Source organism: Lathamus discolor, chromosome 17, assembly GCF_037157495.1.
Source record: "Lathamus discolor isolate bLatDis1 chromosome 17, bLatDis1.hap1, whole genome shotgun sequence".
NCBI classification, from domain to species: domain Eukaryota; kingdom Metazoa; phylum Chordata; class Aves; order Psittaciformes; family Psittacidae; genus Lathamus; species Lathamus discolor.
This window is the reverse complement of record NC_088900.1, coordinates 3773520-3791186: the sequence shown is the minus strand read 5'-3', so window position 1 is coordinate 3791186 and position 17667 is coordinate 3773520. Positions and strand designations below refer to the sequence as shown.

The 17667-nt window shown below is 43.1% G+C and overlaps 1 long non-coding RNA gene across 2 annotated transcripts in view; it reads left to right on the top strand.

The window, feature by feature from the left end:
- Positions 1-17667, top strand: part of LOC136023118 (uncharacterized) — a 91106-nt gene that overhangs the window by 72553 nt on the left and 886 nt on the right. The gene's annotated exons all lie outside the window — the stretch shown is intronic.

Here is a 17667-nt window from a genome sequence, read left to right as displayed (position 1 = left end):
AAAACTATTTCTCTCTTAAGGGTCTTAGCTGAGAAGGGTTTAACTTCATGGATGATGATTCAGCATCCAGCAAGCTGGTAGAAGTCTCTCAGGTAGCTCCAATGGATTTTGCATCAAACTCTTCCCAATACATGGATTATCCTCTATCTACTTATTTAGAGTGGGGTTTTCACCCCTCTGAAGAAGAAGCAGCTGGCTGAAATCAGCCACCAAATGGTACAGTAGGCCAGAGTGAGCTCCCTATGATAATCTTGTTATTTTAGAACACACTGGACTCCTTGGAATACTTCTCAGTAAACTGATACTGCATTTTGCATCACTGTTATTCAGTGAGCCTATTTCAGCTATGCCAGGAAAGTCATTGTCAAGTCAACAGCATTCATTTCCTATTGAGTTTTCCTAGAGAGTTGAGCCACATTTCAATTTAGTCTGCAGAAGCATTCACAGGAAGAGACACAGGAATACCTCAGCTTGTTCCCTGAGTTAGTCTGGTCCAGACAGATGGTGGTTAATTCACTTAGCACTTAACTGAAATCATGGAGGACTTTCTTATCATTTTACTTAGTTTACAGAATGATCTCAGTGTAGATAATCTTCTGAGCTCAGGGATGGGGCTGATTTGAGCGAAAGCCCTTGAGTACTGAAATGTCCCTCCTTCCCTTTCAGTTTCTTCTAATGCTCTTCTGGTCCTCTTTGGCTCAATAGCTTCCATATTCTTCAGTATTAAGAATTAGCCTCATTGATTTATTTCCCTATTTCAGTGGCACTGGAGACAGATTAGAGCAACCTGTTTTAAAAGTCAGAGAAGGAGAAGGAACTCAAAAGCAGATTTTGGTCTTCATCACCTTGCATCTCTCTTCTTTTTTTCAGATAAGCTGTTCAGCTATGACCATAATAGAAGATACGGGTACAACATAATATTTATAATATAACTTTCATTCTCATTATAGTCCTTATTAAAAAAACCAAAGATTTTGACAAAAGGCTGTAACGAATCAATAGTTATGAAATCATTTGATAGTTTGAAACAGGATAGAAATGTGCTCATTATTCCTTGACCATGATGTCAGTCTTAGCCCAGGACCTTTGCTCTTGTTGCCAGGGCTCAGAACTGAAGCTCTGGGTGTGGTAACACTGCAGTGGCTTTTCTCTGGGGCCACAGGCAAATCCCTGAAAGCCATAATTTGGGAAAGAGATTTAGGAAGCTACTCTGTTCTTAACATATGTTTCAGCTTAGAAGATGGTATTAATTCAAGGCAATTAATTCCCATAGCTTTCAGAGTTTTTTCTTCTTTATTGATACTGAGCGCTGTAAATGACCCAGTTGTGCGTGGCACCTTCTGCATGTGTAGTAATAGAAATAATAAGCCTTAGATACATATGGAATGGGTCACAGGGACTGTGTGATTATTTTGCAGGTCACACTCATTGCCTGTGCTATATTTGTTCAGGCAGAGATGAAGGTCTGAAGTCTTTGCTGTCATGAAATCCTGTGTCTCTGCTCAGTCCTCCTGTGCTGTTGCATGTGCTACCTATGCTCGCAGGTATCCAACCTTCTTTGGCTTTCCCCTGTTTGGTGGTGTAGCTGCTACTTCCAGGTGTTCAATGTACTGCAGAGTTAGTATTTTGTTCTGCATGAGCAGACGTCAAGTAGACACCAGTTTGGGCTTGAAAACAGTATTGCTATTTTAGTGGAGAACTCTGAATTGCTAAATCCCATCTCGTTTCAATGCTTTTTAATCTGTCTTGGAGCTCCTCCTAATCAGCTCTTCTGCATCCACAGTGTACTGAGCTGGCAGTAGGCTGAAATTTAGCCTGGCCTCAGGTGCCCAGTGTGTGTAGGCTCAAAACCCTCAAGGATACTGTCTCCAAACGGCACAATGAACTGCTGCCTCATGCAGTGACCACTGCAAAGCATCCCAAAAGGTCACTGTGACTTTGTACCAAGAACAGAAGTATCAGTGGAGATATTAAGGACACAAAAATTCCCCCGCACAAAGAGTCTAGCAAAAGGGAAAGACCCATATATCACTGGCACTGCTCACTTTCCATCTTGTTGATCACTGCTCAGGTACCTTCAGCTGCAGAAGGTGGAAGGAGCTGAGAAGACCAAAAGTCCTGAAAAGATGTTTCCCTCTGCCTAAAAGGCAGAGAGAGAGAGGTTATTCATTCTGATATGCATCCAAGTTGTCTCTATTTGCACATATTGAGTGGCTGCATTTGCTATGGCTGTTATTTTAGGTCAGTACTGTCTTTGTATATACAATGGTAATTTATATATAAATGGAAGGCATAACAGTATCTGTGGGAATGATCAGATCCTGGTTCCTGCTGGGTGATAGCATCCAACCATTTGTAGCCCTGACTCCTGCCACATGAAGTGCTCTTACCAGCACTCCTGTGTGCGGGTGTATCAGAGATGGTGGAATTGGGCCCACAATATTATGTCACAAAATAGAAAACACACAACCCTGCACCAGCTGTAATAGCATAATAGGATAAGTGCGAGGGAGAAACAGCAGGATATAATAGGTACTCAGCTGCTTCAGAGATGGGGCCTCTATATTTACCTAGCTAGAAGAAAGCTGGAGAACTAGGGCAACAGAAGAACAGTGTAAGTGCTCCAGGAGGTGGTTGTGGGTGAATTGGAAATGCAGCAATATGAGATGTTATATAATAAATAATAACAATATCTGTGCTTAGTCCTGTTCATCCTGAAACGCTTCTCCAGCTGCTTTACAGAGCTCAAAGTAGTGTTGGGGCCTCTTTGGTATTAGCTTTCCTAATTCCTTGTCTTCTCCTGCTCTGTAAAAGCCCCTGTGTGGTGTTTTGTTCCTTATTGTGTCTGGAGTGTAAAGAAGCATTTGCCTGCCTTTCTCTACCTGAACTTATGTTGCTCATGGGGTAGAAAAATGTGTTTGAGTGACCATGGCCAGCCATGCTTTGTGATATTTGAGAGTGGAGCTGATGGGGGAATGGGAAATCGTACGGGGGAAATGCCAAAGCTTCCTGCCTTGTCCTCTCCTGACAGCAATACTCCGTCAGAATCATGCTGTTCTCCCACAGGAGGCTTTGTGCTGCAGGTTGCAGAAATCTACCTTTCTGTATTTGGCTGCTGTGACGGTAGGAGGCCTCTCTGTTGAACTGTAGACTCATTCAGGCCAAGGCATGACTTTCTGGCACTCGCTAACATATTTAATGTGTGTTTTCCATGCCTTTGATGTATACTTATCTTTGCTCGTGGCTTTGCGGCTTATCTAAGTTACCGATTTCACTTTCAACTTATTTGCTGACTTGGGTTAAAACCCTCCTGCTTAAGTGATGACTCATTTTTACTTGCATGAAAATTTGCATTTTCCTCCACAGAGGCACTTAGGAGCAGGTTAAATGAGCCATTTAGATGGTTGAGAGGGAGAAGCCAGGGAAAGTGGTAACATGTGCTGTGATGCTATTTTGTTACTCTTTAATTCAGATCACTTCTATTCACTTGCTTTCTTAGATGTGGATTGCTGAGTAGTGCTTCCCTCTGCATCGCCTCCCTTTCCTGTAGTCCTGGGTTTGAAATGATTAGAAGTCATTCGTGTGTTTTGGATTGAGGTTTCACATTGTACTTCCAGGAACTGCCAAGGTGGATGGAATGGTTGAACATGAACAGAAGGATGAACATAGCAGGCTTTACTGATAAAAGAAGAGGTATTAAAATGACAATGAAAGCTTTTAAATGTATTCTTTGCCAGCTTCCTCAAGTGGAGCAAGTAGTTTAAGAAGGAGAATGAAGTTTAAAGAACACATCCAAAGTGTGAAACATACTTTGTAATCTTTCCACAGCTTTATGAGATTTATGAAGGGAAAACTAATGTTCATTTTTATCAATACACAATGACGGAGTCATCGTGATGAATTACAGGTGGCCAGACAAGTTACTCAGTGAGGAGCTGAGCTTGCTTCCCTAAGAGGTGTAATCCAAAGTAAGGAGGGGATATTTGTTCTTAATGTTATCTTTGAGGACAATAGTTAGGATATCACCTGCCAATTCAGAATCATTTTGTGTAATGATGATGCTAAATCATCTGCGCTAAGTATGCCATGCAAAGAGACAAGGACCTGTTGAAATGCTGATACGAGTTTAATACTTTCTTGAATTGTAGTTAACTTTGAGTAGAGGGTTTGTTAATAATTGGGTTAAACCATATGGTAATTCTTCTCACGTAAATATAGGTTCTTACCTGGCCTATATTACTGCAATATCAGGGTGTGCCCTATTTTACTAATGTATTCTCCTCATAGCATCCCAAAGGTGGGATGCAGTGGTGGTGTCCTGTCTTACAAATGGGAAACTGAGGCACAGAGGGGCTAAGTGACCTGACCCGAAGTTAAACAGAGCATGATGGCATTTCAGGGACTCAGACGAGGAGCCTTCCATATTTCAGGCTCAGACCTTCCTCATGGCACAGTCATTTCTGCTTGCAACCTCTGTATCATTGGCTGGTTATTGATGGGTGATGTGGGTAGGCATGTATTTCTTGTATGTGTAAGTATACGCATACAAATAATGCACAGACAGCATTTAGAAGCTTATACTTTGATGGTGAAGGGGTGGTTTAGAAGTGGGGTTTGTTATTAAACAGCCTCTTTGCGTGGGCAATATGTATGTGCTCCTAAAAATCCAGTCTCCTTGCTCTCCTCCCATTTTAGGTCTCTATATAAAGATGGATAACAAACATCCATATTCAAACCTGCCTTATGCATGTATCAAGCTTGAAAAGACATTTTACCGCAGCTGTGGGAACCTCAGACTGCCAATGCTGATGTGTCACATGATGGGCTTCAATCAGATTTCAGTCTGCAGTGTGCAGTTTTAACTGCATTTGCACTGATTTGCTTCATATAGAAGACACCAGGTTGTTTAGCATTATTGATTCCTCTTGACTTATTGGGTGCATTAGTTGCCGTTGACCCTGGCATCTTGCTGGAACAGACTGGCGCGTCATGTGATACTGTCTGGCTTTGTCCTTGTTCCGAGTCAATTCCTGTTTTACTCAGCAGATGTCTTTTGTTCCTGACAAAGATTGCTCATCCGATTGTTCACCGGTGTGCCCCTTCAGCCTGGGGTCCCCAGGCCCAGCCCTTCCTGGGCCAGACTTGCCCCCCTCCTTCCTCCCAGTCTGTACCGTGGCTGCTGCGAACACCAGAAGGAGCCTGGTTTGCTTCGCCTTTTTTCCTCCTTCTCCCCAGGGGTCCGGCTGGGTTATTTCTGGCTTCTTTCTTCTGTGAAAGTAAATGGGTGAAAATAGATTCCATTCATCTGGTAGGTTTTTTTGGGCGACACCTGAGCCCCACCTCGACTAAATCTACATTCATCCCTCCTTGGGTTTGATTTGCATCAGCAGAGAATCTCTCCCACAAGGTCTAAAGAGGTTTTCTTCGTTTGCTGCGTGGCAATGCGTTGCAGCAACCTGCTAGAAGGGAAAATGCTACAGACTATGACAGGGATTTGCGTGACAGCCTACAGGATTTGAGTGCCTGATCCACTTCTCTCTCATGCCAGCATCTGCTATATTAGGCAATCTTGCTCTTCAAATCAAAACCATAAATCACTGTAAACCGAAGTGAGAGTCCTCCCTGTCAATATGACTGCAGTTCTTCGAGTGCCTTTAGGGCATTGGAGTACCTTGTGGGTACGCTGCTGCAGTGAGCATTTCAGGATGTTCAGAAAAGCAGGCTTGTGTCCTGGCATGTCAGTTAGGGAGATAGGCATAGGGCCAGGTGATGGGCAGACGAAAGGGAATAAGAGCTCATTTTAGCCAACACATTACTCCAAGAATGACTCATGAGACTGCAGCCTGGGGCAGGGGATGCTGATAAATTCTTCATTGTCTACTGGTGGCTTTGGAGTTCAAGGTTCCTCCTTGAGTTCTAAGGTTTCTCTTCAGCTCTGATGGTATACCTTAAGATTTTCACTGCTTGTGTGGCCAGTCCAGGGACTGAGTTCTTTTCCCCCTCAGGTAGTACTCGTAAAGTGTCTGACAATTCCTTCTGTGTGCTGGCTTGCCTTGAACGAGATAGTCAATAGATCTGATTTCTGCACCACCTTCCTGCAGCCAGGCTGTGTTGGCATTGTAGTACTTCATTGCAACTTTGTGTATGGAACCTGAATGAGGTCCATAAAAACTGCTCAGAAGCCCCTTATTTTCCATTGTTATTCCTTTTCGTTCCATTATTACTTTGTCTCAGAATTTAAATGTTTGCTTATATATATATTTATGCTATTTAGCGTAGTTTAACTTAAAATCCACACTTTTGCTACTAAAGCTGCAATAGATTTCTATGCAGATTTCTATGTTATCCCCTTACCTCACTGACTGCAGCTTTGTTCACATGGGATTCTCGGAAAGGAGGGTATTTTTTCCTTGCTGGTTTTTTTTTGTCACCGATGGGAATTGGAAAGGGGAAAGGGCAAAATTAAATTAATAATAAAAAGAATCTGTTAAAGGAGAATTGATTCCGGTGGTAAAACTCACCTTTTGGTCAGTCCTGTATGTGATCTCCCTCTTCTGGTAGTCTGTGGAATTGGCCACGGAGGGAAGTGCTGCAGAGTAGCTCAGACAATAGGATTTGGCAAACGTGGTCGCAGGGGTGTCATTTTCATTATCCTGGTGAAAGACCTTTATGGAATTACATGGCAGAATGTGATTTCACTGTCTATAGGATTCACCCCGGTGTAACTCATTTGCTGGTGTTAATTTGCACTCTGCATAAGGGAGCTCAGTTGTACCTGTGTGCTGCCGGCTGCGGCTCAGCTTTACTTGGGGCTGTATTTTTAGTGTGTCTTGCAGGACTGACACTGGGGAAGACTTGTTCTCCCCTGTCTGGCACCTGGTGTCATTGTTTGTGCCTACGAGAAGTCAGGGTGTGAAACGCCGCCGTTCTGATTTGGTAGTGCTTTAAATGATATTTGTCTAGGTAAGAATCATGATGGGTTGAAGGCAGTTAGGAGCCAATCTGAAGCACCTTCAGGAGGGGTTGTGTGAGGCATGAGCAGACAACAGGTGAAACGATTGACTGTCTGTCTGCCATGGATGATAGCAAAGAGCAAATCCATCACTGTGTGGGATGAGGAAATGAAATGGGGGATCAGGTTTGAAACTTCTGCACTGGAAGCAGCAGTTTTCTGGGTACCAAGATTTGCTTGGCTCGGAGCAGAGATATAAAGCAGCCGGCTTTACATCCATATCCAAGCTTCATCTTCCAGAAACTGCATCTAATCATAAAGGTCATTGAGCTACAAACATGTTCCTGACTAATTGTCTAACATCTGCCATCTTGCTCTTCCTTTTTGCAGCAGTAATCACATTGGAGTTCATAACCTCTACCCAGGCATTTTAAAGGAGGCAAGAAAATATTCCAGAGAAAGTATTGAATTGCAAACTGGGTTTAATTCAAAGAGAGAACTAAAAGTGAAGAGAGATCATATCATTCTCCCCCCAGCTTAAGGAAGTAGCATTCCCTTACTGTGCCCATCCTTTCCAGGCAGAGTGAGATGAACAGCCTTCTCTATTTTTCCATCCCTCCTGGGCTCAATTTACTGTAATACCTGGTTACACACAGCAAAAGAGATTGAACATGGATGTTGAACCTAGTGCTGCATATAAAATGAGCCCAGATTCTCCTCGAGTAAAAAATATCCTCTATTTCCTAGAGTCCTGGAAATCCTGACCCTGAAGTGGAGCCCTATCACAGAAGGCTTCTTCTGGCTTTCTCTGTTGCTCCTGTCAGACATGGAAGTGTCATGCAGAATTTAGTTTCACAGTCGCGTCAACTGGGGGAGACCTATTTTCCTTCCTGCAGTGGGAGGTGATTTCTGAGGGATGCAAATGCCAAAGCTCCCAGAGCATTGCAAGGTAACTTTGTCCCACAGGTCCAAGAAAAGTGTCTTCTTGGGTAGAAGGAATTGGTTATGGCCTGCAGATTGGCAAATGGGTCAGACTCAGAGCGTCTCGTGGCGATCCTATTAGTGTGTTTAAGTCACCTCACCTCCCTGTTTTTCCTTCTCCCTTTCCTCTTGCTGTGTCTTGCAGTCTACATATCGAAATCTGTGTAGTTTAATGGGTCTCTCGTACGAAATAGCACCTCTGGGAAATGCCATAACTCCAGTAACATTGGCGTTGACCCTTGCTGTTGAACTTGCTGGTCTTAAATCAGGTGCCCTCTTACCTTCAGGGGAAGCACTGGGGAGAGGGATGAGTCAAAAACTGCAGGGGGACTGCAGGAGATGTGTCTGACTCAAAGCCGGGGCTCTGCCATAATGGATCCATCTCCCTTTCTGCTAGAAAGTTTCCGAGGAGTAATAAATTCACTCTAGGTCTGCGCTGAATGCAGAATTGATCAGACTGCAGGAGCCACAGGGAATCGATGCTGGGTGTGTGTGTGCCGGCGCGTGCGCCCTCAGCAGCGCAGTCTGTGTGTGCGCTGCATATACATTTGCTCCCTTTCTCTGCTTCCTCCCGCATTGGCCTGCGGATGCCACAGCAAATTGATTCCTTATGAAATAAAAAGGTGAACCATGGCGTTAGGCACTTGTGAGCCGTCTGTCTTGTCAGGGCGCTTGGTTGAGGGAAGGAAGGCGCACAGGGCGGTTATTCAGAATTATTCATTAGTAAAGGGCCACAAAAGTTGCAGCCTGAGATGTATCCTGTCTTAGAAACAAGCTCTCTTTTGGTTTTCCTTACAAAAATCAGGGAGCGCAGGTTCTCTTTCCCATCTAGAAAAGCCAGCACACGCAGCACATCTGGTTTCATCTGTGTTTTCTTGCTGCCAAAGAGCCTGATCCTGCCAAGGTGCTGAATCATGCCGAGCACCTGCAACATCTCCCACTTACAGGGTGAATTGCAGCTTCCTCGAGCCACTGGGATGCAATCAGATACATCTTTTAATCTTATCCAATACAATAATCTACTGAAAGAAAGCAACAGATGCTGAGTCATGACCCAGCACTTCTGTACTACTCTGTTCACCCAAAGAAGCTGGTAATGGGTTGGCTTTCCTTGGCCTTGGGAAGTAGGAGAGGATAGGAGGGTATCTGAAAATATGGGGGCAGAGCTAAGGTGGTTTTGGTAATCTCTGCAGTATTTGTATGTATTTTAGCACTGCTTTGTCTTTGGAGAGTTTTTCCTTTGTCATTTTAAACTGATTGGTTTTTGCTTGTCTTCTCTTTCTATATTTTGCTGCAATCCCCGGTCAGATTCTCAGCTGCTGCCATGGTAGAGGGCATTTCAGAAACATACCCTGTGTATGAACTGGCTCGAAGTGAAAAGAAAAAGGGATTACACTGTACTGCTCCTTTAGTTCACTCCCATTCACTGTACCTCGAAGAAATCACAAAGTTATGGGAAAGATTCGACTTCCAGCCTGTAAACTGTGCTGTTTGCCTTTCCGAGGCGCAAGCTGCATCTTCCTTTTGTTCTTTCAATATTGTATCATGTTGAAGAGCCTCTGTTTTGAGATCATGTCAGCGATTACAAAGCCCCAGAACCCTCTTCTGCCCCCGAAGAATCAATCAACCTAAACTAATACTTTAATGACTCCTTTTCCTACCAAGGAAACAAATTCAGGCACACACACACACACGCATGAACACAAAAAAATGTCCTTTTTTTTTCCCCCTGTAAAAGAAGCTAGGGGCTGAGGAGGACCTCGTCTGGTCAATGAAAGAAAGAGACGGATGTCTGGTGCCATGGCAATGGAACAGGGATTACTTTGCACTGGAAAATAGGTTCTTTTTGTTGTTTTTTTTTGATTCCAGTGTTTTTTCTCAGGCAGCGAAGAGTTGTCACTGAGGCTGAGAGGCCCATTTAGAGGAAAACGAGCCTCTGAGTAGAATTGAATGCTTGCTTTCAGCGGCTGCTGCTCGAACAGTCTGCTTTGCTTTACGGGCAAGTCAGGATGCGAACACCCATATTTGTTTAGAGCGCTTGCACAATCACGGTGTGTGTGTGCATGTGTGTGTGTATTACATCCCTATACAAAAGAAGAGTAACTGGATGCACACTTGGGCTGGTAGGAACAGACATTAGTAACGAAACTATGTGCAAATATGCCTAATATGGTCAGATATATTGTGTATGATTCTGTGCAAATATATCGATTTACTCCCCAGGGTTGGAACTGGATGGTGTTAGGGTTCTTTCCAACCCTAACTATTCTATGATTCTGCATTGTGTCTGATTTGGGGACTGTTTAGCATTTTATTGCCATGAGACTAGATTTTGACTGGGATGAATCAATTCCATTAAACGCAGGTCAAGGCAGAAGGTATTTCTGTGGGCAGTGCTGGTTTATGGAGTCTTTGGTTCCGTGCTGCTTCTTCCCTACTCCCAATCATAAATACTGTTGGAACCAAGTTACACAGTTTCAAGCTGAAGGAAATGTTTTGGTTGAGACAATGTTGTTTTGCAAACTCATCTCCTTACTGTAAACATTTTCCAAAGGCATTGGCCAATGGAAACATGCCAAAGTGGCATTATTTTCAAAAAACCTACGATTTTTTAACTGCGTTTTCAATTTCTGAACTTTTCAGAGCTTTTTGGCTTTTTTTTCTCACCTCTTGGGGTGCAGGAAAGGCTTGCTTGCAAATGTGTACCAGGCAGGAGACTTCTGTGATCCGACTTGTTGAGCAGTGAATCCACCCACCAGCCTCCAGACAAGGAGGTGCTAAGTAGACTATTTATGGCAGGTAAAATGAAATCAAAGACCTTTATGTGACTTTTCCAGGCTGGCCAGGGATTCCCAGGTGATACCAGCTCAAAGCCCTGTGACACCCGAGGTTTCCTTAGTGGTTCTTGCCTCTCTTCTCAGCTGAATTTCCTTCTATTTGCCAACCCAGAGGACAAGAGTGTTTCTTCCCATTGCAGATGGCAGAGAGAACTCAGAAGCCAGTGGCTGTGATTCTTCAGTGCTTTGATTTTTCACTCCTTCCCTAGCCATGGACATTGAGAGAAATGGATTGATTTCTTCCATTTTAGGGACTAAGCAGCGTATTGACTTTGCAGCCTTAACTGCTGGGTCATTTAGACACTCATTTCACTGGCATGAACGATGGCATAAGTTCCTGCTGATATTGAGGTGTTGTTGCTTTTCACCATAGTAAAATTGCCTTAAAGCATGAGCCAAAATATGGTTTTAAGCCCTGTTAATCTCATTCTACTCATGCCATGCTTTTTGCATAGCAGGGCCACATTAAAGCCTTTGAAATCCTACTGTAATGTTTTGTGCTCTCTGCCCTTTCTGGGCCGAGTAGATGTTCTAAGCTGCGTTGTTGTAAATGGTATGTGTATCTCATCTCCCCTGTCTGGAATGAGAAATAGCTTTTCTCTTTGATCTTCCCTCATTTGCTAAAAAGTAACCAAAAATAAGCCCTTTTTGCTGTTGGGGGGAGGTGGTGAAATGTGCCAGGATTCAGAAAACGTGACCCTCCTTTTCAGTGATTACTAACTGTGAAACAGAAGATCTCTGGCCAGGTAAAAAATTTGAGTTGTCATAGCAACAGCAGGATGGCTATTTATTTTTGGATTTCCATTTTCACTGATTTATTTAACACATTGACAATCCATTTATAATGAAGAGGAATTCAAGAGGGGTTTTGTTTCTCGCTGGGTTTATACTAAGCCAAGGTTGGGTTACTTTCCTTCATAGAAAATAAGCAAAGATAAAAGAGGTAAATAAAAATGAAACCTTGTGGCTTTCAGGGGCTTTTCTTGCAGGCAAATACGGGTGCTGAGTGGTGCACAGGAGAGTGAAAACATGACTTACTTGTTTATTTTATGCCTTTTTAGAAGAACCTTAATGTGATAAAAAGGAACAAAGATTGAAGTTCAGTGCAGCTATGAGGCACGAGAGCCATAGATGCTTCCCTCCACCTGCCTTTGGTTACATGCACACACTTAATGTCAAGAAGAGGTCATCACAGCCATTGCAAATGACTCCTACTGCTCCACCTCCTTGCAGAAGTCAGGGAGTGCCCCAAGGCCATGAACAAAGCCATCTTCCTCATTTCGGTTGTGACCTCTGCAGTGATGCTCAGTGCAGTTCAGCGCACTCTCAGGATCAGATTTACTGCTTTTCGCAGTGTTTATGTGCAAGCAGGAGCCTGGTCTGGGGCTCAGAAGGAGCCACGGAGCAGCCTGAAGTCTGAGGAGCCCACACATGCTCCATGCTTCAGCATGGGTTGGGTCCAAAAATGGTAAAGATGGCCTTGTCTTATTTTGGGGTGTTTGTGTTAAAATGGGCTGTTTTGACCGCTTGCATTCCAGGTGAGGCCAGTAGCCCATTGGATAGGTGATCTGTCTGAAAGGTTTTGTGTCTGATGTCTGCAGCCATCCCTGGATGCAGTCAGCTTTGGATCTAAGCGAACAGGCACCCACAAAATCAGCAGTACCTGGGAATTTTAAGAGCTTACAGCAGTGTGAGTCAAAGCACATTGACAACAGTGAAACGTAACAAAAAGCCCAAGAAATTCCTATAACCTATGAATTCCTGTATAGCTTCTTCCCTGGAAATTTCATTTCCGTGCACGCCTTTGAATGCCATTGAATTTAACTGCCACAGAAGCCGAACTGAGCTTCAATGTTTGGTGACTTTTGAAAGCACTGAAAAATGGGGAGGTTTGAGGCAGATTTTGCAGAAGCGAGCAGTGAAATCAGAGAGGAATAACACAGCAAAAGCAAACCCAGCAGATTTCTGCCTGCAGAACGTGTCTGAGAGTGCATAGACGAGGCAAATCTCTGCATGGGTTTGCTCACAGCCTGTCTTTCTGCAATTGCTCTGCAGATTGGTTCGTCTCTGGTATTTGTTTCCTGTGATAGATTTGGGTGACTAAGATTGATGGCTTTAAAAGAACTAGTATTGATGCCACATTTGTAAGGCTCACTAAAAACGGTGAGCCTGGCAGATAGTGGGGAAGCCTTCAATCATTTTCTTCTATTATTGCTGTTTGTGGCATGAATCTGGACTGTTCTCAAGACAAGCGTGACAGGAGGCCAGCAGCTGACCAGAAAGCATTAACACTTTGAGTCCGAGCCTGTTCATTTGTGAAGCATGGGCTTGGTTTTGGACCAGTTACTTTAAGAAAAGGTGAGCTTTGACTTGTGTGTTAGATAAAATCAAGCGCGGCTTTTGGATGTGGCCTTGAGCATGTAGAGAGGAAGACACTGTCCATCAGTCACTGGTGTTCCCCCCATTTGTCCCAGTGGAGGATTCAGCTTTGCAAATTGTCTTGGGGGCTGAGAATGGGGGAAGGGTGGGAAAACCCAAAAAATCAACTTCCAGACATAACTACAATATGGACAAGTCATAAACATTATTAAAGCAAGTCTATCCCTGCAGGGCAGGTTTTTCTTCATAATGCTTTCCTGATTACGCTTCCGCAAAGCTGGGGAAGTGAATAGTGAGCTGATTATCCATGGACCATGATCTACATCAGTGTAAAACTGTTGCCATTGTATGTGAGAAGAGAACTTTGCATATTTACTGGAAGGGAATAGCCATCCTGCTTCTTATTCCGTCTTCAGATTCACAGTGGGCCTGATCCAAAACACAGCTATGTCAATGGGATTCTTTGTCTAGGCTCTTCATATGTCCCACATTACCATTGCAAAACCTGCCCTGTTTATCATCTTAAATATACATGCCAAAAATGGACCTCATATTGACATGGTATGTGATCAAACCCAGGCTGATTCTTCAGACACTTTGGAGAAGAGGTGGATCAATGGATAAGCAACTGAAAAGGCTGGATATAAGGGGAGAAAAACACAAACCAAAGTTACCGACTCTGTGACATATTAACAGAATTGTCTGTCATTGTTTTTCCTTTAAAAAAACCAAAACCCTTGAGAGAGATCCAAGCCTTTTTACATAATGCTTTCTTGGAGCCAGATTCCAGTTGTCAAGCTCATCTTAAGGACCACTGGCTTTGTTAAAAGCTATGGCACTGCTGGCTGTGAGAGTCCAAATCTGACCTATGGTCACGAGTCAGAAAGAATTGGACTTCGTAGGAAGATTAGTGTTGGCAAGTATATCACATAAAAGGCCACTTATGCTTGATACAAACCAAGTAGCAGAGACTTTTTAAGCAAATGCACAAGGTGCATTAGTTTCATTATTCAATTAAGACAGAATTTTCCTCAGCATCTTAATTAACATTCATTTACTAAGTATTAAACCATTTTTTTTTCCGTTAAAGCAGAAAGATCAGTGCTAGGAGCTATACATTTTGCAAGATAATTGCACCGTGTAATTCTGGTGCTTCTACAATTTATACTGAAATATTGATGGATATGTTCCAACATTCTTTTTTTTTTCTCCCCATAACCATATTTCATAATCTTTTAAATATCTCTCTCCTGAAAACTTGAGTATAAAGTACAAATCCCCTTATGTAATAGCAGTTTAATGCATCTGGAAAGTGCTAATCAAACAAAAGCACTTCAGAGCGATTTCTGCTTTCAGAAAGCAAAGAAGTTGTTAAAGTGTTGTAAATAGGAATTTAGGAGGAATGTGCAGTAACAGAAGGGCATGACTAAGGATTCTCAAAAAGTTAAGGGCTCCACTTTAATAGCCGAGATAACATAACTAAGAATAAAACCCTTCCATTTCCAATGCTAAGTGACACTTTGCATTATCTCCTTAGAAGAGTCAACTCTGTAGGCTTACTGGCCATGCTATGGTTCTAGCATTGACCAAAGACTTGTATAACGAAATGGGGTTGTACAGAATAACAAAGGAGTACCTCAGAGAAGGAAGCCTCACTTAGGAGCAGCATTTGGAACAACGGTTCAAGTGGTTTGTATGTTTGTCATGATAATAATACTTTGATAAAGTGAATAATAGTCATTAATAAGTAGTCAGGATAAAGCATTTGGTTGTGAGTTTCTACAAGCTGTGCAGAAACCTCTTGGGTTTGCTGTAGAAGGAGACTGTTGGAAGGCTGCAGAGCCCTAAGAGCTCTGCCTCAGGCTGTTGGATTAATTGTCACGCAGAAGCTGAGGGGTTTACCTTTAACACTGCTATTGGTTTCTAGTGTGGGAACAGAAAGTAAACTGCAGAGAAAGACCAGTGAAATTTCGTACACATTCATTGAATTTGCTACAGTGTCCTCTTTAGTTATGTATTTACAATGCACTTTCTGTCTCTCATGCTCTGGGTGTGTTATTCTGGTATTTACATAGCATGTCATACCATATCGGTTTTCTGCTTATCTGCAGGGTTGTTTTTCCTGCCTTCTCCTACATCATTCTCTCTCTTTTGGTGCATCTTTCCTACATCTCCTCTTTCTGCATCCTGTTCCATCTGCTGAAGAATTAAGTAGGACTTGTACAGGCAACAATTCTGAACGCTGCTAGTTCGCCCCAGCTCTGTCCTGGGAAGTCCCCTCCACTGACAATGAGCCATAGATCAGCCTTTCTTCCCATTCAGTCCTTGGCTTCTTTGGGAAGACCACTAAGATGGATGCTTACTGTGATAATGGTGCTGACATTTGCTCACCAGGAATTGGAGTGAGACCATCACTTCATGTCATATAGGTCTCCAGCAACAATCAAATGCTAATGAGTGCCAGGCCATCAGAGGCTTGGCATGCACTCCAGCTAGTGTCCTAAACTCACTGTCCTTAGCCCATTATCCATTGTATCTGCTAGGTATTGCTACAGCCTGCCCCGTCAGCAAAGATGTTGCACAACCAGCTACTGACCACCCAGAGCTATTCTGTTTAGGCTGGATGCCATCCTTTCTGGGCAAGTGTACAGATCATGTCTTGAACTGTGCCAGACACGCTGTTTGTGGTTCCTTTTCTGCTTATGAGCCTGGCTGAACAAAAAAGGCTATATATATATGTATATATGTACCAGTAGTGTTCGTGTTACATACAATCTGACACCCGGTAGATACTCCCTGGGGATTGTAACGAGGCACCCACTGCTATACAGCATGTTTTGGCAACCAGGAGGGCTGGCGAATCCCATGCCTGTCTTTCTTCTTCAAGTCTTTGAGTTTCTTTTTGGCACATATATGCAACGAAGCACAAGATGCAAATACTGCCAAAGCTCCTTGTAGAATAGATGACATTTATATTGTTATGCAGTTTGCTGATCTAAACATACCATTGCCTTGCCTTGATAGCCCAGGGCAAGTGCTAATCAGCTTGTTTCATGGGCACCGTGCCATTTGAAAGGGTGAACACAAATAGAGACAGTATGTGCATCATCTAGGAGTGTTGCAAGAATACGATTCCCAGCTGAGAGTATCGAAATGTGTCTGTCTCCTGAGCTTGTATGTTGGCATGTAAAAGATAAGTGACAGCGTTAAATATAATGTATTTGGAATAAATCAAGGTTATATTCCTTAGCTGCTTCAAGCTAGTTTTCATTATATAGGTCACATCATCAACTGATGTAAATTAGCATAGCTGCACTGAAAGTAGTGCATTTTTATCTGCTGAGCATCTGGCCCCATGTGACTGTTCTCCATGAGAAGCTTTTCTCATTTGCCCCTCTAGGGCATCATCAAAGGCGGTTTAGGCTAAAGGTAACATGTAAGATGAGGAGTTTGGGTTCCTCTATTGTCTTCAGAGCTCTCACTGACACTTGATGCTGAGCAATTTGCCCTCTGAGTGTCTGTGTGCTTTGATTCACCTAGTGTATGTAGCAGTACTTTTATTTAATTAGTACCATGGCACTAAGGGCTTTAATCAAGGTTTGCTGGAATGGCAGGCATGGTGGAATAGTTCCCTTAACTGCAGTGTTGCAATGGATAGATGGATACGGCTCTTTGACATACATGGCAAACAAGGGCTGTATCTTGTGCAGAGGAGTAGCAGTGGGTGTTGAGGAGCTTCTGGATCAGGATCTGTGCAGAGGCCCACAAAGAGGGTGTCACGGTGGGCATCTCCTATGAACCACCTGATCGAGAGGAAGAGCTGACTGAAGCAACTTGAAGGAAAATCTTCTGTCAATAGATTCTGTTTTGAGGTTTGCCTTGTTTTGAGTAGAAGGATGCCTGAGGTGACTCCCAACAGTCTTTTACAACCTCTATGTGAAATCCTGCTCTTCCACATATTTCTGTGACTCTCAGGGGTTTGTTCTGGATTAGTGGACAGACAGTGTAGCCTCTCCATCCTCACCTTCAATAACATCTCAAGTACCCTCAGTGCCATCTCCTGCCTTCATTTGGCTGGTTTATGTTCGGTCCCTTCCTTCTTTGTGTGCATTTCTTTGCATCCATTTCCCTATTTGCTTGCTTGTTTATTCCTCAGATCGGATTTTTCCTGCCATGTTTTCAGGAAAACACAGTCTGTGGGTATCACATATAAACAATTACATTTGAAAACCCCCAAAGATGCACTGAAAGCGGATACTTGCATGAAATAACAGGGGACTTTGGATGTACAAGTAGAACTCTAATAGCTGGCTTGAATTCGTTTTGGTAATCTGGCCCTTATCCCAGCCTTTTTGAAAGGTAATCATCGTTCAAAGAGAGGTTTTCATTCACTGTAGTGTACACTTTATATTTCACCGTGTAATGTAACCTTCCATACACTCAAGGAAAACAATTTCCAGAGCTAATTGCTGAACTCTGCAGATCTAATACTTTAAATGGGTTATGTTGGATAAGAGT